Source organism: Panthera pardus, unplaced genomic scaffold, assembly GCF_024362965.1.
Source record: "Panthera pardus isolate Hobbes unplaced genomic scaffold, ASM2436296v1 HiC_scaffold_4, whole genome shotgun sequence".
Lineage (NCBI taxonomy): Eukaryota > Metazoa > Chordata > Mammalia > Carnivora > Felidae > Panthera > Panthera pardus.
In genome coordinates, this window is record NW_026526969.1 from 15686962 (window position 1) to 15702302 (window position 15341).

General features: G+C 50.7%; 1 protein-coding gene across 2 annotated transcripts in view; it reads right to left on the reverse strand.

Annotated features, from left to right (window-relative positions):
* Positions 1-14210, reverse strand: part of SUN1 (Sad1 and UNC84 domain containing 1) — a 52649-nt gene extending 38439 nt beyond the window's left edge. The window contains exon 1 of one of the 2 annotated variants that reach the window (XM_019422385.2): positions 14102-14210. The gene's annotated coding sequence lies outside the window, so the exon portion shown is untranslated. The remainder of the gene's footprint in view (positions 1-14101) is intronic. The other variant, XM_019422386.2, reaches the window with a different exon arrangement.
* Between the last annotated feature and the right edge of the window lie 1131 nt (positions 14211-15341).

Consider the following 15341-nt stretch of genomic DNA (forward strand, 5'->3'; position numbering starts at 1 on the left):
CTCATGCCTTTCCAAGCACCTCAGAACCAGAAAACTGCAGGCTGATCGACACACGAGCTCAAGGCACTGCTTACACTTTTATTTTTCCCCAAAAGAACTTTTTTTTTTTTTTAATTAAATAGTTTTAGGGCGCCTGACTGGCCCAGTCGGTAGAGCATGCGACTCTTGATCTTGGGGCCGTAAGTTTGAGCCCCACACTGGGTGTAGAGATTACTTAAAAGTAAAATCTTAAGGGGCACCTGGGTGGCTCAGTCCGTTGAGCGACTGACTTAAGCTCAGATCATGATCTCGAGGTTCATCGCATTCGAGCCCCACATCAGGCCCTCTGCTGTCAGCGCAGAGCCCGCTTTCAAACAAATAATAAATAATAAAAAATAAAATCTTAAAAACACGTTTTTGAGCACCCTGTTTTTCAGATTGTCATCGAAATTTCCCTGGAATGACTCAAACTTTCCTCTGGCTAAAAATATTCTCTCTCACACACACACTCACCACACACCCACACACCCTCCAAATTAAAAACAAAACAAAACAAAAAACACACCTCATAGTAGTGAATGTGAATCATAACCCATTGTAGAAAAATCTAAGGAAGATAAAACTAAAAATACAGACCAGCCTGGACAAAAAATACTTATGTGTAAATGACGGTCTCCTATAAACCAAAGCAAAAGTACTTCAATTCACACCATTTTCTAACAATCCAAATATTCTTTAAAGGATTAAGAACCACAGAAATAAAACCCATTGTTTATGTTATAAAAATTGTACCGTGCCTACTAATGTCAACAAACACACAAAACTCCTGCATGTAAAAAACTTTTCAACACTCTTCAGAGCTTCTCAGGGACTCGGTCTACTGGCCCACGGAACAAACACGTTATCTGGCCCTCTAAACACGCACTTAACCCTCGGGCTACAGACAAATGACCTCTGGCCACTTACAGCGGGCGGTCCACGACGCGTTCCCCCGCCCGACCTCCTAGAGTCGCCTCCGGCCCACGTGGGAGTCCAGGCCAGAGTCCGGGCTCGGGCGCGGCAGGAGGGCACAGCCAGGCGGCCTTGTCCCCGCAGCCCTCCGAGCGTGGCTCACCTGCCGGTGCGGATCCCAAGCCACGCCCCGCAGCGTAACCTCGGCTTCTGACTACCCCAACTCGAACCAGGAACTTACTAAGCAACCATGAAACGCTTATATAAATACCCCATAGTTGTTCTCACTCTCCAGGGTGGAAACGGACTAACTTTTTTATTCCCTCTCACTCAGTGATTAACAAAACCCAAACTTTCCAACTTCATTCCCAGTGACCTTTCACCCTAACATTCTCCAATACCTGCTCTACCGACATTATTAAACCTCAGTGTCAAGTTACCATCATCACTAATTTCCACCAACTGTGCTACGGTTGGTATTTGATACATCCTCAGTGGACGGTGTCTTGGGTTGGCTTACATTTCCCTGAAGTTTACAGAAATCAGTGTGACAAACACGAACGGCAGAACCCACCCCACCCCCCCCACCCCACCCCCCCCCCCGCCCCAGGCAAGTACTTGAACAGTCACCTCAGAGATCAGGACGCACAGACAGGAGAGCATCCAGCTGAGAACAGGGGCGGAGGCCTGCAGATCTGGGCTCGGTCCCAGCTCGAGCTCGGCCCCACTGGCTGACTGCGGCGGCTGACACGTGGGAGGCTCCAAGCGTGGAGCAGGGGCGGCTCTCCTCCTGACAAGGCCACTGAGGGCCGAAGGGGCTCCAGCCTGTGACTCAGCACAGAGGGGGCAGTTCCGGGCCCTGGCGAGGGCATATGCAAGAACTCACAGCCTTACTTGAGAAGTTACATTTACATGTTCTCACGTTTTTATCCCACTACAAGAGCTACACTAATTTCTAATGCGCAACAAACGGTGTTTCCAGAAGCTAACAGGGGTGGACGACCAGCTACCACCATTTTGAACCACTCGACGAGCCCGACGACAAAGCTGAGAGCCATCCCACCTGTAGCCAGGTTTAACGTAGGCCTTATGACACAACTTGCAAATAAATTTAACTTCTTGTCGCTGAAATAATTTCAAGCCCAGCACCATGCACAGCTACTGCCTGTGGCAGGAATCCTAGGAATGACAGGATTCCAGCAGAGGGTGTCAAAAATCCGACAGGTGAGAAGAGGGACAGGGAACCTGGGGAGCAGCAGACCCGCTGGCTGACTCTGGGTGAAACGTCTGATGAGAGCAGATACAAACGTAACAAAATGCCCGAACACGACACCCTCAAGAGGGTGCCAGTGTGGACAGACGCCAGGCTCTAGGAACAGCCGGCAGCCTGGCTCTGGAGGAAAGACAGGAGGGGACGGTGGAGGACACACCAGGATGCTCACGGCTCCCCGGCTACGACGGCACCAGGGTGAGGGTGTGGTCGCTCACCACTAAGTGGGCCCTTTTCCCACCCACTCCTATAATCACGTGAATTTCACATCATGCTTTTCAGTGAGATGCACCTAAGTCTAAAACTCTACACAGTGTCTGGCCCCGGCTTAATCAGACCCGTGGCCCAGGGAGGTGCTTTTGCCACTGCTTACTCCACAGCCCAGAAAACCACTTCTCCCTGGAGAAGCACACGAGGGTCAAACTCCTGCACAGCAGAACGTGCGAGGAGGCAGCACTGGTCAGTCTCCAGAGGGAGGGGTGATTCCGGCCCTCTCCCAAGCTCACTGCAGAACAGAATTACTGGAGGTGATGGTTAATGTTACTAGATTTATCTGGCTCCTTCCCTCCATCGACCCCGCTCTTTCCTTCTTTCCCTCCCTCTCAAACAGATCGTACGATGGCTCCAGAACACTGAAAGTATTCCTCAGTTCCCTTCATGAAATGTGAGCATTAAAAATAATTACAGGATGAAAATGAAATCAAGTGGAAAGGATTTTAATTTTTTTTTATTTTTGAGAGAGAGAGAGCGCGCGAGTGCACAAATGGGGTTGGGTCAGAGAGAGAGGGAGACACAGAATCCGAAGCAGGCTCCAGGCTCTGAGCTGTCAGCACAGAGCCCAACGCGGCACTCGACGCCACGAACTGTGAGATCATGACCTGAGCCGAAGTCGGTCGCCCAACCGACTGAGACACCCAGGCGCCCCTAAAGCAGAAAGGATTAAATGAAATAACGCATGTAAGGCAGTGACCGTGACAAACACTCAGATACTAGCTTTAGTATTTTGTAGAATAAAGTTAGATAGCCTGTATTTTAAACCTTTTAAAAACCAGATTGTTTTTCTTCAGTTAGCAACTCTAGAGGTGGAAGATGCACTCAACCCCCAGCCTAAATAAAACACAAAGTCGACCAGGCAGCTCGGACAGCTCCAGCCCGGAGTCGACAGGTTGCGAGGCCAGCCCTCTCCCAGAAGCGGATAGGAACGCGTGACAGCAAAGCAGCAATTCCGATACTAGACCCACTGATAACTAAACCTAAGTGCTAAGCATTTTCCAAATGCTGTTCCCAGCTTCCATTTCCATCACTAAGTCAAGTCCACACGTAACCTTAAAGCCTGCCCCCACCAGGCTCAGCCTGAGACCCAAGGGAAATCACACGAACAGTAAGTGAAAAAGCAGACTGGAAACGTCTTCAATGACATCAGAAAACCCTGGAAAGAATTTGAGGTCGACGTTTTGCAAACAGATGTGCTACAAAGAGGGACACGGTCCAGGCTCCACTGCCCTCATTTCCCCAGTCCCTTCCGGGCCGCTCCCTTCTCAAAGTGTCCTGTGCTGACTGCTAGGGCCTTATCGGCCCCATCTGCAGGCCCAGAGCCTCAGGGCAGGACTCCCCCAGGCTGTCCCGCCTGGCAGATTTGCAAGAGGGGGCTTGGGTAAGAGCCCCACAGTGCAGGAGGGGCCTCCTCTGCCCTACTAAGAGAAGCCTCTTCAGAAGGGGCAGCTTTCTAAGCTCAGGAGACAGAGGGCCAAGAGCGTCCTGTGCAAGCGGGAAGGAGTACGCCCCTACATCACCCCAAGTGTCTCCCTTGCTCTTGGTTGCCGAGCGGCTAAGACAGCACACAGGCAAAGGACAGGTCCTCTGTTTAGGCTGAGCTTTGGCTACAAACCTAAGGAACTAAGTATCTTTATAAACATGCAGTTCTTAGCAGGCCTCTAAAATCAGATTAAAAAAATTTTTTTTTACCGTTAAGGGCCACATGGGTGACTCAGTCGGTTAAGTATCCGACTCCTGATCTCAGCTGAGGTCTTGATCTCAGGGTTGTGACCTCGAGCCCCACACTGGGCTCTGCGCTGGGCAAGAAGCCAATCAATCAATCAATCAATCAATAAAATACTCTTAAGTTACACTATGCTTCTCCTTTAATGCCTCTTGAGTACATATGGTTATATTGATATATGATAGAGAAGAAAACATAAAGCTTAGTTTTTGTTCTTCAATGCTTTAACCAAGAATGAACTTGAGGCACCTGGGTGGCTCAGTCTGTCGAGCATCCCATTCCTGATTTTGGCTCAGGTCAGCATCCCAGGGTTGCGGAAGCGGGAGCATGGAGCCTGCTTGGGAGTCTCTCTCTTTCCCTCTGCCCGGTACCCAGCTCACGCACACTTTCACTCTCTTTTTCTCTAAAATATATTTATATATATATTTAAATACATATACTTGTTAAAAAGAATGAGTTTTAGTTCTATGAACACATATACTTTGAATTTTTACTATCTAGTAACCGTCCAGAAAACATGCCTGAAAAATCATGAAAATTACAAGACACACAAGGTTGAAAACAGAGCTTCAAGCGAAAGGCAAAGCCAGAGACAGAAAAAACTAGTATCTCTGAAATATCAGCACACGATAATTTGTTAGGAAACGCTACCCGTTCTAAAGAAAAGCTGGAGACAAGAACCTCCTCTCACCCTACAGACCACAACTGCACCACCCAGTCGGTAACGGTGTATAAAGCACTGTCTACAGAGACGGACAGGTCAAGTGGACTGAGACTCAACGAGCCCAAGCGGAACAGACCAGTGCAGCTTTCCGATCGGAAATCCCCAGAAACAACGTGCCGTGGGTCCACCTCATCACCCCTGTGCAAAGCGGCCCTCTCCCCAAGGCAAAGGTCAGAACTGGCGGCTCTTGTCCATGACCTGTCCACAGGGACAGCGGCAATCAAAGGGGACAGTGACAGACTCTCCTCCCAGCTCTGGGCGCAGCTCCAGACGCCGCCATCTGCCACAAGAGCCGTCCCAGAGGGACGGTCTGTGCTGACGGCACGGGGCTCCTGCCGCACAAGGCAGGCCCACAGTGGCCCCAGGACGTGCATGCACGCCTAACAAACGCCTAACAAACGTTCTAACGCCACCCTCACCCGCCCTTAATCACCCAGGGCTCTGTTTTCAAAGGGCAGCTGCACTGCAACTGGGTGTTCCATTTGTTAAGTCCTCTGCAGATATGAATTGCTTTTCAAACTAAAATGAGTCTTTAAAAATTAGAACTAAATCTTAATGTAACTGTTCTGCTCAGATCTTAATCCTGTTAAAATTAGATAATGTAGAGACTAATAAAAACACCAGTTATTTCTGCCTACAGATTAAAAAAAAAAGCATAATGCAGTCTAAGTAAAAGTATAAAAAATCATAATTTGGGTTAGAAATTGGCATTCATCTGTTTTTATCTTAAGAAATAGAACAATGTTAGTTTATGAAATACTCTAATTCATACTAACTCAGAATCCTAAAAATGAACTGGGTATTTAAAACAGTGAATCAGGGGCGCCTGGGTGGCTCAGTAGGTTAAGCAACTGACTTTGGTTCAGGTCACGATCTCACGGCTTGTGAGTTTGAGCCCCTTATAGGGCTCTGTGCTGACAGTTCAGAGCCTTCAGCCTTCTTCTGATTCTGTGTCTCCCTCTCTCTCTGCCCCTCCTTTACTAGTGCTCTCTCTCAAATACAAACGTTTAAAAACTAAAAAAAGGTTAAAAATAAAATAGTGAATCAGATACAAACGACTAACACAAAAATACTTGAAAGGCCCTCACAGAATGCTAAATGTTATGTGTATGTACATACTGTCTACACACACACACACACACACACACACACGTATTTCAATGTTTTTTAAACTTGTAGAAGACACCACTAAACTTAATGGTAAAATTATAGAGAATGGGACTTCCACGTTTCATTTACACTCTTCTGCTCTGCTCAACAATTTTTTTAAAGAGTAGGTATTGGTCTTGTAATTTCAACAACTAACCCAGTAAGTATAATTAAAAAAAAAAAAAAAAAAAAAAAAAAAGGCTTTTCTGGTCTTCATTTGGGAAGCAGGCTCTGAAATTCAGCCGAGAGACCCCAGAGCGAAGGGGAATGACGGTGCACTCACACCTGCGTGGTGCCATCAAATGGGAGTGTCAACAGGGCCTGAGCTCAGAGTGTCACCCGAGGCGTGGACTAGTGACGGCCCCGAGCCTGCTCGCGTTGCCTGGCACGGGGTAGAAGGACTCCATAAAAGTCCTCAGCAGCAACAAGTCTGCACTGAGAGAGTTTTCAGCCAAGGCAAGTTTCTCTTGGCGAGGAATGTAAGACACAGGAAGAGACCAGGCTGATGGGTTTGTTTTCGTCAACACAGCTCTGGGCTTGTAGAGAAGGTGATTGCTTCTCTGCACCCCTCACATCTCCCGAAGATAAGGGCTCTTGATGATAAGGGCTCTTTTTAAACAAGCCCACTTCCTCTCACACAGACAGTCCTTCATCTGAGACCCCAGGGCACCAACTACATAGCTTCACTGTGTTGCTTCACACCCGGAAGTCACCACACCCCCTTACAACCAACACAGTTAGCAGGCCTGCCCGAGGCGTCACTTCCACAGCAGCAACTGGGCGTCGTTTCCCAGGCTCCACCACGCCCGATGGCGCCGCCACTGGGAGCTTGGACCGCGTGCGGCCACTGTGACACGGGAGGAAGACCCAACTGGGAGGTCTGCCTTTTTCTTACTGTTTTATAGGATGTCAACCATACGCGTCACACAGGCCTGGGACATCCCCATTTGCCAACGAACTGGCCTACGGTGACCTGGGCTGTGCTGTCAGTCCTTCCCCGACTCTCATGTCCATCGGGCTCAGAAAGGCCTCCCCCAACCCAAGAACACACGAAGAGTCTGTTACGGATTCTATTACTCTGACTTGATTTACCTAACCCGTAATTCCTTTGTATCTAAGTCGGGCAAGCATCCAACTTTACTTTGTGTTGAGCATTTCCATCAGGATGGTCTGCAATAAGTAAATCCAGGCTGTCCAGATCACCCACCGGCCTGCTTCTCTCCTTCCAGTGGCCCACCCCCTCTTCAGTCCTGCTCCCCCTGCTTGCCATCTCCTGCTGGCTTCCGGCAAGCACTGCTGACTAGTTCCGCCCTCTAGACCGGCCCCCTCAAGCCAGAATACTGCCAGAATGGTCTGTCTACAAAAAGATCAACCACCTCACTGCCTTCACATGCCACCATGGCTCCCCAGCACCCAGACATAAGACGTAAGAGACTGAATGCACAGAACCCCCCACCCAGACGCCCCACTTCCCCTCTCCATCTGCCAGCAATCCACAGGGCAGCCTCACTGAAAGCCTGGACTCAAGACAACCCTCCTCTCCTTATCCCACACTGTTCCTACACTCTTCCCTCGTCCGGGATGTCCTCCTGATTCCCCGTCCTCATTCCCTTGGGCTCTTTCTACCCCAAATGCTCCTGGCTACCTTCTACTCATCCTTGGAGTTCAGAGCTGAGACACCGCCTCCAGAAAGCTCTCCTGGAGCTCCCAACCCCCATGTCCAAGTTAGATGCTAGCTTTAGTGCTCCCCAGCAGCCCTCACTTGACAGAAACTGTAATAGCTACCTATTAATGGGTCTTTCCCTCCACCTCAACCCTGAACTCTCTGAGCCAATGAACCCTTCGTAGGTGTCTGCACCGTGGGGCACTCACTGCTGCGTGCCTTTAGACTGAAAATCCTCGAGTCCCTCAGTGGTCTCCACTGCTCATCAGTGTGCTTGGCAAAACCACGGTCGAGAGCTACACACGTGCATGGACAGGGAGGGTCATGCATACCTGGGGACCTCATTCTTCCCAATGCATTCAAAACACTCTTCCTGTTTCCTCATCTGATCAAAACAGCTGTATCAGCTTTGTTTTATTTCCAACTATAATCGGCAACGGCAATTACAGGATTTTAGTTGTGCCATGAACGTAAACACTTAATGCACACAGTTCTCAATGACCCTTTTTATGCTCTGTCCTCCCATCCGCCAAGTACCAGGCTAAAAATGAGGGTCTTCTGGTAATGAAAAGGTTTGCAGCATAAGCAACAAGTGAAGAAACCATCCAACGGATCTGTTTTCCATACTCTAGATATAGCTCACATCTTCTAATAACATTAATTGAAGATCAAACAAAACAAAGACAAGGACTAAAAAAGCACCCAGGCAAAGCACCGCTTCGTTTTGAAGCTACTCAAGTGCCCAGAGAGGCTCCTCCCCCCTGCTGGGAATCGCTGATCTATATGAGTGTTCTCCCCACTCCTTACATCTGGGACCCGCGCTTTCATCCCGCACAAACATCAGAAAGCATCTGTCACATAGTTACCTCTTCAACGAAAATTTGCAACCAGTGAGCAATCACTGAGTGCCCGTGTGACTCAACCAAAGACGACGCGCCCAAATAACAAGCATGGTTAATTACAGATGCGATTCAAACCGCAAGACCGCCTAATAATCACACAAGTTACTTAATGAAGTAGAACCGCCTACAACATACGATTATGACAAACAGCGCATCATAAGCAGCAGAAGTTCCCCTCTGCCAACCCTGTTCATTTGGGTCCAGTGGAAGTGAACCGGTTTCACACGCGCATCAGCAGGTCCATACTCCTCCTCCACACGAAATCCAGAGGGGCGAGCAGCCCTAACAGCAATGAGTTCCGAGGGGAGGAAGACAGAGAATGGGCACAGCCATTCCACTGAGAGGTGCAGCAGCACCTCAGGTCCCATGTCACTCCTGCTGGGACACCATCAGTGTCTTGTTCCCGCCCGCCCTGTGAACCCAGATGTGGGCGCTCCCTCCTGTGGTGTCCTCGAGACCGCCGCACCTGAACCAGCAGTGGGCCTCATGGTCACTGCAATTCCCTGGGCTCTTGCCTCACCCTGAAGTATTTAGGTGAGGACAGGAGATGCAAAGCTGAAAGATGCACCTTTCATCCCCTGTCACTTCTCTCAAAAATGTCGTCTGGCATTTATACTGTTAGCAAATTCAAACTGGCTCTATTTTCAGAATCTGGAGACCATCTGACCATCATAAATTCAGACCAGAAAACAATGGTTATGAGCAGACACTCCATCAAATGCCAGCTTTCTCTGAAAATAGGTCACCCAAGAATTTCCAGTTTAAAATGGTGCCCCGGGGGGGGGGGGGGGGCACCTGGGTGGCTGGGTTGCTTGAATGTCTGACTCTTGATTTCGGCTCAGGTCATGATCCCAGGGTTGTGGGCTTGAGCCCCACGTTGGGAGTGGGGAGTCTGCTTGGGATTCTCTCTCCCTCTCTTTTTCTCTCTCTCCTTCTGCCCCTCTCCCCAGCTTGCACACACGCACTCTGTCCCCAAAATATAAAATAAAAAAATGTTTTAGATGATGCACTGAACAAAGATGGCACACCCCTCCTAAAAAGGCATTTTCCTAAAGGGATACATCCACAGAGCAAAACAAAGGAGGAGAACACAATAAGTAGCAAGAACCTGGAAACTAGAAAGCAAAGGGATAAATGAAAACACACCTATGCCATAAAAAGCTGAATCATAAGCTTACAATGAGAAACATGGAGAAATAACGCGACTGTCATCATGGAACCCCCAAATGGTTAAGACAGTGACACCGGCGTACATCTACAAGTGAGTGTGTAGAAAAGAACCAAAAATACAGGAAGAATCAAACGCTGAAAGTCTGTTTAAGAAGCAGTCAGACAAAACCACGTGATCATGCAGGAAAAGCACTTATTAAAATGCAACACTCTTTCATGATAAAAATGTTCAACAAACTAGGAACGGAAGGGAATTTCCCCAAGCTGATAAAATGCATTTACTTAAACCCACCGCTAACGTTATACACTATGGTCAAAGACTGAAAGTTCTCCCCTAAGATCAACAAGACAAGGATGCCCGCTTCCACCACTGCTATTCAACATTGTACTGGAGCTCCAGCCAGAGCAGTCGGGCAAGAACAAGAAACAAAAGGCATCAAATTGAAAAGGAAGAAGCAAAGCTATCTCCATTCACAGATGACATGGTCTCATGTATGGAAACTCCTGAAAAACTTACAAAAAACTATAAAAACTAACAAATTCAGCAAGGTTGCAGGATACACAATCAACACACAAAAACCAGTTGCATTTCTACAAACTAACAATGAGCGATCTGGAAATGAAATTAAGAAAAATATTCCTCTCACAACAGCATCAAAAAGAACAACACATTTAGAAATAAATTTGACCAAAAAAGTACAAGACTGGTACGCTGTAAATTACAAAACACTGCTGAATGGAAGAAAAATACACGGAAAGACATTCCTTGTTCGTAGACTGAAGAGTTAGTATTTTGAAACACAGAAACACACTCCTAAGAGATCTACAGATTCAATGCAATCTCTATCAAAGCCCCAACGGTCTTGTTTTGCAAATACGGTAAAATTAATCTTTAACTTCATATGGAACTGCAATGGACCCCCAAACAGCCAAAAACAATCTTGAAAATGAATAACCAAGTTGAAGGACTCCCACTTCCCGATTTCAAAATGCACTACAAAACAGTGTTGTTCCTTGCATAAGGATAGATATGTAAACTAACAGCACAGAATTGAGAGTCCAGAAAATACATCCATACATTTATGGTCAACTGATTTTCTACAAGGACACCAAATCAAAGAACAAAGTTTTCAACGGTGATGCTAAGACAAATGGACATCCACATGCAAAAGAATGAAGCTGGACCCCCACCTCACAGCACATACAAAAATTTACTCAAAACCGATGGAAGGCATAGATGCCTTAAACTTTAAGACTCTTAAGTGAAAAATAGGGGTAAATCTTCACGATCGTGGATTTGAAATGGTTTCTTAGATATGACACCAAACACATAAGCAACAACAACAAAAAAAACAATGAAAACAATGGATGAACTGGACTTCGTCCAGAAAAGATAAAGAATCGGCAAAGAAACTGAACACACATTTCTCCAAAGAAGATACACAAATGGCCAACCAGCACGTGAAAAGATGCTCATCAGTCATTAGGTAAATGCAAATCAAAATGAGACCCCACTTCACATCCAGTAGGAAGACCATTACAAACAGAACAAAGCAAAAACAGAAGATTACAAGTCAGGAGAGGATATGGAGAGACCGGAACCCTTACACAGAGTTGGTGGGAATGTAAAACGGTGCAGCAACTGTGGAAAACGGTTTGGTGGTTCCTCTACATGTTAGATAGAACCACCATGTGACCCAACAACTCCACTCCTAGATACATACCCAGAAAACTGAAAACAAGTACTCAAACAAAAACTCGAATACAAATGTTCTCTGGAGCATCATTCATAATAAGAAATGAAAACAACTCAAATGTCCACTCACTGACGAATGGATGGGAAACGCGGTAGGTTCGTGCTGTGGAATATTATGCAGGCATAAAAAGGCACGAAGTACTGACACATTACACAACACGGATAGACCTTGAAAAATTTATGCTAAGGGCAAGAAAGCAGACACAAAAGATCACATATCGGATGAACCCGTGTATATAAAAAATCCAGAATACACAAATCCGTAGGCAGAAAACAGATTAGCAGACGCCAGAGCTCGGAAGCAGTGGGCAGCGGGGATGTGCCTGCTGCCGGGTTGGGGGCTCCCCCGGAGGGTGCAGAACAAGCAGTTGTGAAACTAGACAGTGGTGACGACTGTGCACCGCGCTCAATGCCACTGAGCTGTACAGATTCAAGTGGCAAATTCTGTGTTAAGTGTCCTACCACAATAAAAAAAAAAAAAAGTAGCAGTTAGCTACTAGGCGTCAAGTCCCTTCCTACCTTCCTGTAAAAAAAAAAAATGGAGGATAAAACCAAGAGTTCTCTACACCAGAGGGTAAGCGGAAAACTCAAGTTCCAGGATGGCTTCCTGAAGAGGGAGAGGACTGAGCACTTCCTTACCAATTTTTGGAGGCCACAGCCACACTTTTCCGGCCAACTTTGAAAACAAGGCGAGAGGCTGGAAAGCCCTTCTTTGAGAATATAAAAAGCCCATGAAAAGGACCTAAAGATGAGGAAAGTCAACCGCTATCAGCCAACAGCCCTAAGACCAAAGCAGGTGCACAGAACCTCCAAAGGACCGTGCGGGACCCCACTCTCTTCGAGATCACCCAACATTTCGGCCAAGATATGCCAAAGCGAGCAAACGCTGAGGTTACAGAGGGAGACAATGAGGTGCTACCACATTTACAAAGTAAGTGGCACTAAGTTTTAGAGGAAAAGAGCTCTGGGAAATTGAAAATATGTTGGCCAAGGGGCGCCTGGGTGGCTCAGTCGGTTGGGCGTCTGACTTCGGCCCAGGTCATGATCTTGCGGTTCGTGGGTTCCAGCCCCGCGACCGGCTCTGTGCTGACAACTCTGCCTGGATCCTGCTTCGGATTCTGTGTCTCCCTCTCTCCACCACCCCCCCCCCTTGCACTCTTTCTTCCTCCCTCAAAAATAAATAAAACATTGAAAAAAATGTTAAATATGGTGGCCAAAATAAAATGCCAAATAAAAGAGTTACAGGAAGATTGAGGAAATCGCCTACAAAGTGAAACAGAAAGACAAAAATGGAAAAAATGGGAAAGATAAAGATTTTATTTTTCAGTAGAAATAAGGTCCAAAAGGTCCAATGCCAAAGTAATAGTATTTCTAAAACACACAGAAAAAAGAAAACTGAAACAAGGTAAAGAGGAGAAACTTGTCAGAGGAACTAATCTGGGAAAATACCCCAGAACTAACTAACCATCATGAGTTTCCCGACTTGGAATAACTGTATAAACCGAAATGGATGAAAACAAACCCAAACCCAAGGTTCTGGGCCGAGGCGTCCGGGGGCACAAACGGCTTGTAAACCCAGGCCCCAGGGCAGCTCCCACCTGGGCAGCAGCCCGGGAAGCTCAGAAAACGCCCACGAGCCGAGACTTTCCGACGTGGGGTTAGGGGCACGGGCACGCAGCCGAGCGAGGGGGGCGCTGGGGAGCCCTGCCCACCGACAGCGGCAGCTCGGCAGCAACCGGGCTACCCGGCGGTTGTTCCCTGCGGCCGGGGACCGGGGACCGGGCCTGGGGCTCGCGACTGCGACGTGGGGTGACGGCCCCGCCCGGCAGCACAGGTGCGTTCTGTCTGCGGGCCGCAGAGCAGGAAAACGGGGGCGTCCCGAGCCGGACACGCAGGGCGGCCCCCCGACCCAACCCAGGACTCCTGGGAGGCCGAGCACCCCGAGGCCGGGAACCGGACGCGTGAGAGGGGGGACAGAGGTAAGGGGCGCCCGAATGAGGCGGGTGCGGGGGGAGGAGGGGTACGGGGGCGCCCGGGGGTGGGTGTAGGGGGGAGGGCTGGGGTCGGGGCAACGCGGGTGAGGAGGGTCGGGGGCGCACGGGTGTGGGGGGTCGAGGGTGCCAGATCGCCCAGGTGTGTGGGCGGGAGCGGGGATCGACGATGCGTGGGGGGGGAGGGGGTCGCCCGGGTGTACCCGGGGCGGGGGGCGGGAGCACCCAGGGTGGGCGGGGGGCGGCGGCGACAGAGGCTTGCGCACGCGTCCCCAGCGTCCCGCCCGGACCCCGGCACGCCACTGACGTCGGGCGGAGGGGACGCCCCGGGCCAGGCCTGCTCCGAACCCGGGCCAGGTGCGGGGACGCTCGGGGCTGAGGAGGGGGCGGCGGCCGTTGGCCGCCCAGGCAGGGCCCGAGGCTCGGCCCGCGCCGGTCGCCGCCCGCCCGCCGCTCCCGCCCGCGTTGAGGGACGCCTTGGCCCCAGTCCTGTGCCCGCAGCCGGCCTCGCCGGGCCCCGGCCCTCCACCCCCACCCGGGAGCTCACCTGCCTCGCGCCACAGCCACCTCCGCCGGGCGCCTCTGCTGCCGCCCCGGGCCTGGTCCGCGCCGCCCAGACTCGATCCCGAGAGGAGACCTTGCGGACGCCAGCCAATCGCGCGCCGCGCCCGGAGGCGGGGCGGGAGCGACACGGACTTCCACCAATCTCGAGCGAGCCGCCTGAAGCTCCTCGGTCAATGAGGAGGCGGCCTATCCAGGGGCCTGGCCTATCGGAAGCTGAGGCCGGGTCCCCGAGGCGGAGAAGTGGGCGGGGCTTCGAAGCGCCGCGCCGTACGGCGGGAGGGGCCTTACGTCGCGGGGGCCGTAGAGCGGAGGCGGGAGCGCGGCCGCGGGGAAGGGGGGCCGCTACGGTCGCCCGACTCCCTAGTCCTGTCCCGGGCCCGCGGAGCTGGGGGCCGCGATGGCGCCCCGCCCCGTGCCTCCCGGTCCACTTCTGCCCGCTGTCCGGGCGGCGCCGGAAGCGACCCTCCGCCCCCCTCTACGGAAGGGGAGACAGACTGGCGGGCGGGAAGGCCGGAGCGAGTACTCGCCTCTCCGCTCCGAGCCGCGCGCTAAGGCCGCGTCTGTAGGGCCGCGGATGGGCGCTCACCCCGGAGCTCACTCCCTGAAGGGGAGTTCGGGGGTCCGCGCCCGCGCGTGCGCAGGAGCGGCCAGCCCAGGTGGCCGCACAGGTCGCCTTAGAGGTGCACAGATAGCTGCACAGGTAGCCGTTTTGGTTTCGAGGTCGGGGCAGGAGGGCAAAAATATCCTTGGCCAAAACAATAGAAACAGAGGCACTTACTAGAGTCACGTGCAAAGGGGAAACCGAGCAGGATGGGATGCGGTCGAAGCAGAGATGACAGCGGCCTCTTCGCGAAGCCCACCGCCCGCGCGCACACACAGTGATGGGAGGAAACCCACAGCCCCCCTCCCCTGTATCTTGTCTCTGCCACCCGGGGAGTATCAGTGATGGGGAAAGAGGCAGAAATCAGGGAGGAACCCAGTGGTGCCGACTCAGGTGAGCACCTGAGCTGGGGAACAGCTTCCACACCTGGAGCCCTTGCTGCGACCCTCACCACCCTTACGGGCTTCCATCTAGCCTGTGTTGCTGCGTCTGGACTGAACTGGCTGCGACCGGAATGTACCAGTGAACCGGTTTGAAAGAATCCATCCGTTACCATAGCTGTGCGAGGCGGGTCAGCACCATGACGAATACCCTGGAGGACGCTAGTCCAGCCTCTCGAGAC